General features: G+C 38.5%; 1 protein-coding gene across 3 annotated transcripts in view; it reads right to left on the reverse strand.

Moving 5' to 3' along the window:
• The window catches only part of LOC136838472 (transmembrane protein 198), a 525,581-nt gene extending 513,465 nt beyond the window's left edge, over positions 1-12,116 (reverse strand). Inside the window, exon 1 of one of the 3 annotated variants that reach the window (XR_010853002.1) lies at positions 11,293-11,477. The gene's annotated coding sequence lies outside the window, so the exon portion shown is untranslated. Of the gene's footprint in view, positions 1-11,292 lie in introns of all 3 variants that reach the window. The other 2 variants (XM_067103423.1, XM_067103424.1) reach the window with 2 other exon arrangements.
• Between the last annotated feature and the right edge of the window lie 1,992 nt (positions 12,117-14,108).

Here is a 14,108-nt window from a genome sequence, read left to right on the forward strand (position 1 = left end):
GTGTCCTACCAATTAACTTGTCCGTGCATAAAATTAAGACGAGCAGATCTCCATGTTCTGATTACTGAATCACTTATTCTTCGAGTTCTCAAACCATACACGTTTATAACCTTGTGTGATGGCTGATGCGAGTTTGAAACGCTGTACACAGACGCGTGCGCACATTCATAATCAAGCAAAGAAACATGCACATGTAAACGCACATACATATACATATAAGCACGTATATATGTATGTGCGTGTGTGTGTGTGTGTGCGCGCAAATGCACGCGCACCATGTCTACGTACGTAGGCTACCCAAAATATTCTCCATCGTTTAGCGGCCTTAAATGGAATAAAACCAAAATGTTTTGTGTCAGCCTGGGGTTTACGAAATTCATTCTATAACTCCTCCCCAGTGCAAATTGATAATTGTGCAGTTTAATAAATAACAGAGCAGAATGAAATGAAAAATAGACAAGCTGTATGATGAAACACTAAGAAAACTAGCAATAAGAGAGCACGCCAATCAAGCTACAGCACAAAGAGACAATTCGCTTTAATTTGCAAAGCGGAAAAAAAAAAAAGCCCAGCTACTGGTTAAGTCAAGCGCATGCGAAGCCCCAATCAATAACAAGCACCCTCCCCCCACCCAATACTTCAACAACGAAATGACTGCGCTGACCTTCAGCTATGCAACCGCTTCATATTGAAATAACACCCCACCCGCTCCCCACCCACATGGGAATTTAACTGATTGAATTAGTCTTCAATAAGACCTGGATCCCAAAAGCTCTCAACCCAGAAATGATAGCCGGAGTCGGGTTGGGGCAGTGGGTAGCCAGCTAGCCAGCCCTCCCGACCCAATCTGACAATGGAAGGGCATAAAACCGTGAAACAATGATTGACTGATACATGTACACACTGGGGGTGCAACTAGTATGGTGATCGACGCCGAAACATTTATATTGCTTACGTATCTATGTACACACACGATCCATGTGGTATGTGTGTATACATACACAACAGATCAATAAGTAATGTGTTGGTACGAGTATGTGTGTGTATATATATATATATTTATATATGTGTATGTGTATATATATAAATATATATAAATCTAACTATATACAAATGTATATATATATATGTACATACATATATATGTATACAATACATACATATATATAGCTTATATATATATATATATAAATATATATATATATATATATATATATATATATATATATACATATAATACATATATATATATATATATAATATATATAAGCCACAAGAAATGCAGTATATATCTATACATTCAAGATCCATAAGTCAAGTCTCCAACAGCAAGATCCAAAAGTAATGTTATGTACATTCATACTCAGAAGAGCCATACGCATTGGTGTCTCTTTACAGTCAGTCAACCGATTTGCCCAGTCATTCATACCGTTACCTCCCAGCATTTGGAATTTCCTTCGGTCTTATGTAGTTCTTAGTCTTCACTCAAGAAGTCTATAAACCCTTACCTTATTTGCAGACCGAACTTGTTTCAGGTAGGTATGCCACAAAAATATTCCTTAGTTAGAAACTTGAATTTTCATTTGTAATTCTACAATGCACAATAAAAACATAGAAAGGACTGGCTGCATGAGATATTGCGAACGAATTCTTAACGAATGGAATGGTTCAGGGCTCAGTTCCAAGGAAACATCAAATTTCCTTTAAAATTGAATAATATACTATAAAGTGTGTACGATATAAATTCAAAAAGTCGAATGAAAAATGAATTAAACTCCCTGCAACAGACATTAAAATCTAACTCCCTGCAACAGACATTAAAATCTAAGTCAACAAAGATGAGTGATTGTAATTAAATTTATGACATTTAAGCCGCCTGTGGAATAGAATAGAATATAGAATTTAGGCCAGAGGCCAAGCGCTGGGACCTATGAGGTCATTCAGCGCTGAAATGGAAATGGAAGGTAAAAAGGTTTGAAAGATGTACCAAGAGGAAAACTTCTCAGTTGCACTAAGTCAATTGTTAGGAGAGTGTGGATAGTACGATGGGAGAAAGAAAATATGAAGGGAAGTACAGTAAAAGGAATGAAAGGGGTTGCAGCTAGAGGCCGAAAGGACGCTGCAAAGAACCGTAAGTTATGCTTACAGTGCATTGCATGAGGTGCACTGACGGCACTAACCTGTGGAAAATCTGTACATTAGTTCTGTACGGAAAATCTGGTAAGGGGATATCAACGATCTTAGATCCAAACTGCCATTATTCCATTAATCGCTAAATCCATCTGACACACACACATTATATATATTATATATATATATATATATGGTAGGATATCATACAGTCATAGATATAAACTGCCATTATTATATATATATATATATATATATATATATATCAATTTATATATATATATATATGGAAACATCACAAAAGAAAGTCACTTCAGTAAAGGTGCATACCGTGGAGTAGTGCCGTCAGTGCAAGTGCACTCACGCGGCCCACTGTAGGCATTAACTTAAGGTTCTCTGCAGCGTCCCTTCAGTCACTAGCAGATCCAGAAAAATTTCATGGGGGGCACCAATTTCCACATTATATATATATATATATATATATATATATATATATATATGTGTGTGTGTGTGTGTGTGTGTTATTTCTATAATAGATTTTTGTTTTTTCCCATTTCTTTATCTCTCATTTATGTTATTATCTAAATCTCCAATGTTATTATTTTCCATGGGGGCACGTGCCCAGGTGCCCCCCGCCCTGGATCCGTTAGTGCCTTCAGCCCCAAGCAGCAACCCCTTTCACTCCCTTTACTGTTCCTCCGTTTATATTTTCTTTCTTTTATCTTACTTTCCACCCTCTCCTTACATTTTTCCTCCCGTTACACCTTTAAAACCTTTTGTAATTTCAATTTCCCTTTCAGCTCTGAATGACCTCATAGGTCCCAGCGCTTGGCCTTTGGCCTAAATTTTATATTCCATTCCAGTCCATACCGTGCATTAACGCAAGATCCGTACCTCAGCAGATCCAAAATAAAATGTTCAAATATAAAAATACTGTCGTGAAAGAAAAATCCAGCTATGATATGAACAAATAAAACACTCGGTAAAACCCAGCACCTACCATCCAGCACAACTTAAAGAGGACTCACCAGTACCTCTCTCTCTCTCTCTCTCTCTCTCTCTCTCTCTCTCTCTCTCTCAGAGCTACAGAACTTCTGTTATCAAATTCAGATAGAAGTCTCTCCCTAAAGAGATGGAAGCCCGATACTAAAAACTCATTAGTCAAGTACAAGACGATACCGCCTTCAAGTAGAGCATCCTTAGTCCTACATTCATACGGTTCCGGGTGATCTCCCTCCCCACCCCTCCCCCCCTTCCGATAATAGTGCTCGGATCCGCTCGCTCGGAGTGCTTCCGGAGGGCGCCGTGATTCCGAAACATATATCAGCCTTCCTCGGTCACGTAACGAGCTTTATATGGAGGGTTCTAGGATAACGGTCGAGTGCCTGAACGTACGTGCACGAGTGTGAGTTTGCATGCTTGTTAATATGTTACTGAACGTGTTAACTTATCAAGCATCTCTTCGCAAGCACTCCATTTGAGTACAAAATAAAAATAAGGAAAACTACAGAAGTATGATCAGTCAACACAAACTTACCGTCACAATAAAGGAAAAGCATTCAAAAACTAAGAACTCTCACACACAATAAAAACTTCTCTCTTTCTCTCTCTCTCTCTCTCTCTCTCTCTCTCTCCCCTCTCACACACACACACATACACACATATAGGCTATATATATAAAAAAAAATATATATATATATATATATATATATATATATATATATATATATATATATATATATATTGCACATACAAACTCACTCAGATTATATATATAGCCTATAGGCCTATATATATGTATGTCCACAATGTATGTATGTATGTATGTTATATAAAAACAGATGAAAAGTGTGAATTCTTGAGCACATGCCTTATTGATCAAAGTTACTGTACCTTCATCTTCACTATATGCATACAGAACTTGCACACTACGTGGCCCCCAGCAGAAAATAAAGTACTGAACTGCTATGAGACAACTCGCACACTAAACCACAAACTCCGGATGCGTTCCACCACTTCCACTCCGCAAGGAAGGCACCACGAGACAATACCCCAATTCTGTCTTGACACCGGACTCCAAATGCTCCCTATGACCTACTTCCATGAGTCTCAAGGCGCGCGCGCGTGCGTGGGAGGCCTATAAAAGAATATCCTGCCTAAGGCCAGTGGTATTGTCCGTCGTAACCTCTACCCATTAATGGGGGCAGAAGGGATTTCGTTCCAATACCCTTGTTCGAGAGACCAGTGGCGTGGGTGGTTTAAGCCTATTGTCGTAGGAAAACCCACACCCCCAGCCGCTTTGCACAAGGATCCATTTGTGTTGGAAGCTTTGGTTTATGAAAGGACAATGGGATACCGAAAGTAATCCTTGTTTGTCAACACTGGGCCTATAGGCGATGCACAACGTTGCTTGAATTTAAATCTTCCTCTGTGACAATCGACCTTGCGTTGCTTTCATCAGCGCGCCTTGTAAAGAGAGAGAGAGAGAGAGAGAGAGAGAGAGAGAGAGAGAGAGAGAGAGAGAGAGAGAATCCGACTACTTTTGAAAGGTGCGAAAGACCTCGCCAGTCAAAAGAGAAGTTCCCTGTAATCTTATGACATCCGGCAGATAATTGTCATTACCAAAACCTATACGCAGTGTAAACAACCCTGTGGAATTCCCGTGGTGGGTGGAGCAATGGTAATGAACTCGACGTCAAATTAATAAAAATCCTCATTTTGGGTTCATGTGACTACCCATTAATGTACTATACACAGAAAATTGGGCCTACTCCTAATGGGAATAGGGAAGATGATAATATACAGGCTACAACCATCATTAAAATAAACAAGTAAAAAATGCGCCGAAGTTTCTTCGGCGCAATCAGGTTGTCTGTAGAGCGTATAATGCTGTATGAAACTTTCAGCCACGGCCCATGAAACTCAGCCACTGTGGCCTATGTTGTTGGTACCCTTAGTGGTGCCAAAAGTACGATTATGGCTAACTTTAACCTTAAATAAAATACAAACTACTCAGGCTACAGGGCTGCAATTTGGTGTGTTTGATGACTGGAGGGTGGGTGATCAACATACCAATTTGCAGCCTTCTAGCCTCCACAGTTTTTAAGATCTGAGGGCGGACAGAAAAAGTGCGTACGGACAGACAAAGCCGTCTCAATAGTTTTCTTTCCAGAAAACTAATAAAACTACACTCTTTCCTTTCCATATGACTGCGCAATAAATGAGGACTACTAAACAACTATCTTAACAGAATTCACAGATTCATCTAAAATGATGCAGTGGGTGTCATCAGTAACTGGCCACCTACAGTGGCATAGGGTTACAAAATCTTCTGCAATAAAATCATAAAAAGAAAAATTGTTTCAAACCTCTTTAAATGTTTAACATTAATAAAATAAAATAACGAGTTGTCTTTCTCCTCATATGGATATTCTAAAATAATTATCCGACGAAGCTTTCTTAATCTGTTTCATATGGATCTGAGACTATTTATAACGATAGCAATTAAAATAATGCAAGATCTACACTGTTATTTCACAGGTCTTACTTACGCTTAATTAAAGAAAAAATCCATATTTACGAAAACTTGGTTCTCAGTTTCCTTCATGTAAAACCATACGAAGCACAAGCGCACGCTGCAGTCTCCATGTAAAGCACACTCAGTTCAGTACAGCAGAGCGTAAGTTGGTGCAAATCCTAAAGGTGGAGTGCACATAACAGCTCATCGTTACTTGTCGGACCATGCGACTGCTATAATTAAGGGTTGGGGCCCTGGAGTTATAACCACAACGCAATGCAACGAAAAAATTAATAAATAAAGTTCCAACACGACGCAATGTGAAGTTTTAATGTTTACGTTTTCCTGCTTACAAATCAGGGATATCAAAGTCTTCCCTACAAACTAATGTGCGCAGGTCTGCCGACTTCGTAATGTAAACTATTTCCTCATAATAATTCAGACTATTTACAAACGCTTATAACTTTTACATATATTCACCACTTTCACCCGTAGGCCTAGATTGTATGAATAAGACGTTTCAAAACACGAACTGATTCCAATAAAAAGTACGAAATCATATTTCTATACAAGATCTTTACATACCCATCCTGACTCGTTTGCCATGATAAAAATGACGTGAGGGCCACAATGTCGAAAATGTGAAACTAGTTAGCTTTAGAAATAAATTAACTTGTGAGAGGACCCGTCTTACGGCCATGCTTTCATTAATTACAAAAGGCACATCGTCCAACTCTTCAATATTACCTCTACTGCCAACATTTCATTTAGGGAGTCATACGCAAACAGTATGCCAGTACAATGGAGAAGATTACAGCAACAAAATATATACGGTGGCATGACTCAAATCCCCATTTAATAAGCTCATACATTTCTTATAAGACAACTCTTTACGTAAGCTTTCGAAAATAAATCACCAATGACCAGAAAAGGCCTTACTTGACAACAGATCCAACCTTAATATAATTAATTTGAACAATGAGGTAAACAGATACCAGATAAAAAAATTCACCACATAACCAGATTAAAGAATTAACCAACTTTTCTCCTGACGAAGACTAATTCCAGTTTATCCAATTAAGGGTACTGATAACTGTATTTCAAACGAAGACTCTTAAAACACTTATAAAACTAATTTTCACAAGGCTGACGAGAAGTCTCAACATTGAGAGAGAGAGAGAGAGAGAGAGAGAGAGAGAGAGAGAGAGAGAGAGAGAGAGAGAGAGAGAGAGAGAGACTCAATTAAATACCCTACGGTAGTAGTAGAATGCTCACCCAGTATTCACAGTCTCCCACGAACAAAGCTCATTCAAGAACTACATTTTTTAGCTAAAGATACATAATGAATAATCCATATATAGTAGTACAAATAGCTTTTCTGACACAGACAATATAAATTTCGTAGAGCAAAATCCCTAACATATTTGCATTCGACATCCACACCAGCTTTAACTCCAGATACATTCTCGTCTTCCTAACTTTCCTAGGAGATCCCTGCTCTCTTCCTTACTTTAACTATTTTGTTAGCCTTTTCTCATCCTATTCCTAGTAACATTTCAAATCAAAAGAATAAAAGTACACTACTGCGTGACTGAGATCGCAGAGGGGAAAATTATACTCAAACATGGAAAATATGACAACTTTCCTAAACACCATCTCTGTATTGCAAACTGCATGTGTGAAACCATAACCACAACTTTTGCTTTACTGTAGCAACTTGCAGATCCATGACTCTAAACTTCCTCTCCAATTGATGGAAGAAGATGCAGTGAATAGAAATAGATGGAGAAAGTTGACTCGAGCGGCCGACCCTGCTATAGAGTGGGACTGATAAGGTCGAAAGAAGAGGAAGAATGTACCTCCAACCTGCCTTCCATTTACCCTTATTCCATTCTTCTTCTTTCGACCTTATCAGTCCCACTCTATAGCAGGGTCGGCCGCTCGAGTCCACTTTCTCCATCTATTTCTATTCCCTGCATCTTCTTCCCCCAGTCCCACCTCACTACATCCATCCATTTGATCGGCTGACGTCCAGCACTCTTCCCCATCACTGGCATGTTCTTAGCTCTCTTGATTGGTTCCACCTCCTCTCTTCTTATTACATGGCCACAGTACCTCAATTTACCCTCATTCCATTACCCATCACTAAATACTTTAAACTTTATATTCATACACACATTTACAAAGTTTTCTACTGATCTCGGCAACTTCTCTCGACTGTGGCTACTACTACCACCATCACCAAACATCAGACTCTCAACTTTCCATCCACGACTTCTGGCCTTACCCAACAACGTTCCGCTCTGTCCTTCATTTAACTTTTCTCATCACCTAGTCCAAAGTCCAGATCTACAAGCATTTACAATTCCCGGTTTTCCTTTCCATCCTATGTGTACGTAATATTGTATTGTACTGTTATATAATAAATGTTATAATTTCCTTATTTCTGTCTCCCATACCTGTTATATTTCCTTGATATTAATAATCTCTCCCTCATAAGTATACTATATATATATATATATATATATATATATATATATATATATATATATGTGTGTGTGTATGTGTGTGTATGAGTGTGTGTACATATACATACATACATATATATATATATATATATATATATATATATATATATATATATATATATAAGAGAAAGAGAGAGAGAATGTGTGTGTGTGTACAGGGCTCGATCAAGCCTGATGCCCACCAGTTAACCCAACTGAAATCAGCTGGAAGTTAAAAAAAATGTTATGGGGTTGACAACCTCATCTTAAGGATGAGGCTGATGAGAATCGGAAGGCACTAACCTTCTGGCGCCAGACCCTACAAGGGTAAAAAGGAGTGAGGTGAAAACAATGTTTGTGGAAACTACCCTGCATAAGATAATGGTCATATTTTTTGGAACAATAAACTAAGGAAGCCCAAAGCTCACAGCTCTTGAATGTTATGAAGGAATAACAATAACCACAATTATCATTCTAAGTGACCACTTCAAATTATGATTTACATGTGCGACAAAAAGATAGTTAGACTGACCACATGAGTCAAAGATTAATCTCTGACATCCAATGAACACTCATGCTGCCAACCGGTCTAACTGTAACAAACGTCATCCTTTTATCTTCAGCCGATACTGGTGACATACATGACACGACAGTTCCTGCCTTTCCAAATACACAAGAATGATTACTCACACCCAGGCGGTTTGAGTACTTTTGCCCTCCACGCCCAAAACAGACAGCCGTCTCATTTGGTCAAGTTGCGTGCCTTTGGCTAGGCCTACAGATAAGTTTCTCGTCGACTGTTCTTAGCTTGGCGTGAAGATACAATTTCATAATGTCAACGACTTCATCTAAATTTTGTAACTAAAATACATAATGGATAATCCATACCCACATCAAGCAAATAGACCATTATACTGTACAGTAGCTGTGGCTTTACCTAAGCAGACACGTTCATTCCCTTACGGGCATAAGCACGTATCCGTTGTCTCGACATGATAAACTGGCAGTGCTGGACCAAGTTATTACCCTATTATAAGAAACAGCATCATTCATGTAAAACAACCAAACCCAGCGCAATACGACGACAGTTCCATCTTTAGGCTTATAACGCTGACACCACCGACACATGAACTACAAATCCTAGCGTTAACATGCTACGAATTCCTAGCCTAGACACAACTCATGATAAATGCAGGCATGAGGAAGTCGGGTCCCCACACGTCACTTGGATTCAAATGAAAGGGGCGGTTCAAATTCATGCTTTCCAGTAGATGTCATCAAACGTCTGTGACCAGACAGGACTTCTGGAGTGTCAGGACCGCCGAAGATCTAATCTTGTATTGTATTTGGTATATTCAAGCGCCACCAGCTACACTGAAATCCATTTGTGTGTGTATTGATTGAGCCATAAATTTAATTTCCGTCTGGGATTTTAGAGAGAGAGTAACGAAGAACTATTGTAGCTTCATATTTCACAAAGTAAACCCGACTGAATTCTAAATTCTACACTGAAAAACAAAAAAATTATCACCTAAAAGTCATTTGCTTGAGTGTTTCCATTCATCACTAGAACCAACAATACCGAAAAAAAATCAATTAACCTCCTACCGAAAGAGACCGATTGGAATCATAATATAGTGAAACTCAATATACATTAATACCTTTCGTCTCCATTTTTCAATGGAAAAAACAACGATTCTCCTTAGACATATTTTGTAATGAACATTATTAAACATCCTGAAACGACGAAACTATTTTACGGAGGGTAAAAACGTCACGTGACCCATACTACAAGGAGTGCCACTTAGCAGGTAATTAAGTTCCTCATTGCTAGAGCGCCTTTTCATACGCAAGAGCCATTACAACGGGGTGTGCCTTAGGTAGGCAACTTGCACAGACAAACATACAGTCTTCTTCTTCGCCTTTAACGTGCATTTTCCCATTATTATATGGGGTAAGCACGATGCCTTCTTTTGAAGGACTTTGATTTGGCGGTGGGGTAGGCCGTAGCCTCGATCGGCTGCTGGATTAACGTGTTTAATAATTGAGTTATTTTCTCAGATTCCATATCATATGTTGTCGATTATATAAAAATAAATTATCAGATAAAATACTGTTTTATACCTTAGTTTAGCCTACGATGGTGACATCAGTTTTACATTATAAATATTTTAGCAATAATTGACATATCCAGGTGGTTATTAAAAAAAATATGATCAAAGTAATTAACAGCTATTTCAAGAGACTATTACTACATGCCAGCCAGGCGCAATGCACTGGCTTGGCCAGAGTCAAACTACATTTTCAAATATATATGCTGTATCATCACATTCGCAAAATACGTAGGTTGCCTTAGATTCCTTTATATAAATATCATAGGCCTACTGAGGCCAGATGTGCTACAATAAACTGGATTTAAGTCCAAGATACTACAGTATTCATAAAGTAATATATTAGTGTACACATTGACTACCAGACATATGGTTATTTACCAGGTAGTGTTTAGATATTGCATTTAACAGCAAATATGTTTACTGAACCAAACTCATACATCACTAAGTAAGTAAAAACTCATACACCACTAAGTAAAAAATATAAATATTAAAGATATTTTAGTAATGGATGAGAGAAAGAGATATTGAGATAGCATTAACCTAGGAGATATATCAGTCAATGACTGCGGCTATAGGTCTAGGTCCAGAATCCCTACACGACACGGCAACTGTATACAAATACTCATTTCTAAGCCTTCAATAACTTTAATAACAAAAGCGTACCCCTCCAATAAATGTTTAGTTAACCAGTGGATATGATATCAACTAAACAATAACCCAACAGATAACAACATAACTTACTGGAAAACAAACATGTATAGCCATGTTAGCCTAGCATATGTGCACGCATTTATGCCACCCAAAATCGTGTGAATTCTCGTCCTAACGTTTTTTAACCGACTCGATGCGTTCATCCCCGGTCTTGGGATTAAATTAAACAGACTGAAAAAAAAAAGGTGAAGGAAATCTCCAGGAAATAAAAGGGTAATGGCTTTAGGTCATCCACCGATTCCAAAACCGACAAATAAATCAGACAGTCATCTTTAATAAAAATTTTATTCTTAAAACGGCAAATTCACATTACCTTCGTGCAGATCCGGCAGTCAGGTTTTTTTTTTTTCAATCATGCATCCGAAATATCTCCCATTGGGTAGCTACGCCGCTTTGGATAAACGTTTACAAAAAAAACCAGCACTGTATAGTGGCAAGGTTTTTTTTTTGACAAGCGTGACTCACTAGCGTACTCACTCGACTATTGATGCACACTGAGACTCTCTCAGCTCAGTCAGCTGTTTTCTCCCCACCCTAACCATAGAGGTCTGAGTTGTCAGTTTGCATTTTAATCATCGAAATATACGGCTTGGTTGCGGCCGGCACTTTAATTATGATTGTTCCAGTATGGTTTCATGTTATTCATTTTATCTATATGATGGAATTTAAAGGAAATTCTACATTACTAGGTCGGTTGAGTGTCACAAACTTATAATTCATACACAAATTCTTGACATGCAGCATCGTTTTGAAATCCTCAATTCTCGTCGACAGAAGAAAGAATCAAATGAAAAGATTATTCGATCGTCATTTATCATGATAGATAATCATTAACTTTTCAATCATTAAAAATGATGCAACTCTTATTTCACATTTGGCACCTGAATTGCACAGGCGCTCATTGAATGCACCCTCGCCGCCTGTCAAAACTGTTGCCAGAAACCGCCTTAATTCTCCAGGTTTGTAAACAACACCGAGCTGAAAGGAATGCTGATGGACTTGCCACAATAATATATCTCAATTACTCACTCGTATTGTTTATACATTTTTAATTTTTCGTTTTCTTGTTTTGAAACGATAAATAGTCTCTTCTTTGAGTAAAAAATGTACATCTTAGGCAACTCACCGACGCAGACTGACCAAACCAAGTGAATGAGTTAACCCCATCCTCGAACCTTTCGCTGAAGGCTACAGAAGCATTCGAAGGTTTAAATGAAATTTTGTCTGTAAATTATCATATAGGGGACAGTCCGCTGAATCGACAACTAGCTTATCGGTATATTATACCGTAGGATAACAGAGCTTCCTTACGGGAAAACCAGATTGGGAATATCAATAAGCCAGGGGTTTAATTATAGATTACGTAGGTTGAAAAATACCTTTTGCATAACAAATTCTATAAGCAAATAAAGCATTCCTGCTCTTGCAATTCGAGTGAATTGTTTATATGGTATGCATACTCATAGCGTGCACTTTACTCATGCGTCTGCTTCAGTGTACACCAGCTCAAACTTACGCTGCGACCAACACCAATTGTTCAACTAATAAGTACAAATTCAGTGCTTAGATCAACAAACACAAAAAAGGGATTTAATCAAGTGTGCCTGAAGTGCTCAGACTTGCCCAGAGTCGAGCACTGGTCCTTTTGTTGGTGAGGCGAATAGCAGGACCAATGAACCAATAGGCCAACATTTCGAGACTTGCCTAAATTGAAGAGCACCTCACAGCACAGCTTGGAAGACTTTATAAAACTCCAATCTTTAAAAATCTCGTCCCCTTTTGTAAACTACGTCCCAACGACTTCGCCAAGTTTTATGCTCTTGGCCACCTTAATAAGTTATCTGAAACATAGGGTTAATTACCTTACGTAATGGCCTCACCACTGAAAGAAAAGGAGCTTGATTTTATGGCCAAATCTGAGAAAAAAAAAACAGGAAAAAGATCCTGCAAGCATATCTGAAAACATTAGGCGTATTCAGTCATTATTGCATAGGCTTAGCCAGGCAAGCGAACTTCACCGTACCTCTGAGGTGGAATCGAAGAGAGAGAGAGAGAGAGAGAGAGAGAGAGAGAGAGAGAGAGAGAGAGAGGCGTCACCACGGCCACTGCCACATTCATATTTTAATAGCAAAATCGAGGATGAACCCCTGAGCAGAAAATCTCCACAGCATTAACTGCTTTATTCACCTACACAGAAAGCTCACCATCAGCTTTTCAAACACCGCTATACATAGTTCGCCGTTCACTCCTATCTTTCGCGCATTTTAGTGCTTCCCAGATGTTAATGCCCCTCCTCTCTAAATCCTTCCTTACCATCTCTATAAGATGATATCTGCAAGAGGTAGCACACGTTTCTAGAGAGGATGCAATTTCATATATAAGTCACAGACACAAAAGCAAATAGACTTTATAACGAAATTTGAAACAAAGGAAAAAAAAGTTTAAAGACGCAACCAAGAGCAAAGCCAGTTAAACTGCCATTTAACTTTTTCCTGTTAAATTAGCATTTTCATCTTGCGTTGTTCACTGAAGCCTCCCTCTACTATTTTAAATAAAATGGCTTATTGCTCAAAATATATTTATTCATTTATAGATGCGCATATACACTTCGTTCTTAGATTACAACATACTCTTAGGCAAGTCATTTATATTCATTACCTTTATTAATTTCATTCTGAATTATCTTTATTGTTTTATATGATAATTCTTCTTTTTCAGGTATTTCAGTCCTTCCTTTTTTCAACGGCTTTATGCCATGCTCATGTGCTTCTATTCCTCTGAGCCACCTGCTTTGGTTTGACGTATTGTATCCTTAATCCAAGCTTGATATTTTAGTCCTCGCCAATTGACCAGTTGTTTCCCCATTCAGCGCAATTGCAGCATTTCCTCCGCGGCACCTTTCTCGTCCTCCTCCGAAATTAGTACTAAAACACGCTTTTCTCTGATGTCATTCATTCCGCGAGCCCAGCTCTCTGATCCATCGAGATCTGAGACCTCATTCCAGGAAACTGGCCCCGTTTGTCGCTCGTTTTAACTCAGTGCTATACTTTGAGGCAAAGGGTCAAGTTGAAAGCTCTTTCTGTCTGAGTGGTTTTCATCCAGGACAATGGAGGAGCTTTTCTGAAAAGA

Source organism: Macrobrachium rosenbergii, chromosome 5 (assembly GCF_040412425.1).
Source record: "Macrobrachium rosenbergii isolate ZJJX-2024 chromosome 5, ASM4041242v1, whole genome shotgun sequence".
NCBI lineage: Eukaryota > Metazoa > Arthropoda > Malacostraca > Decapoda > Palaemonidae > Macrobrachium > Macrobrachium rosenbergii.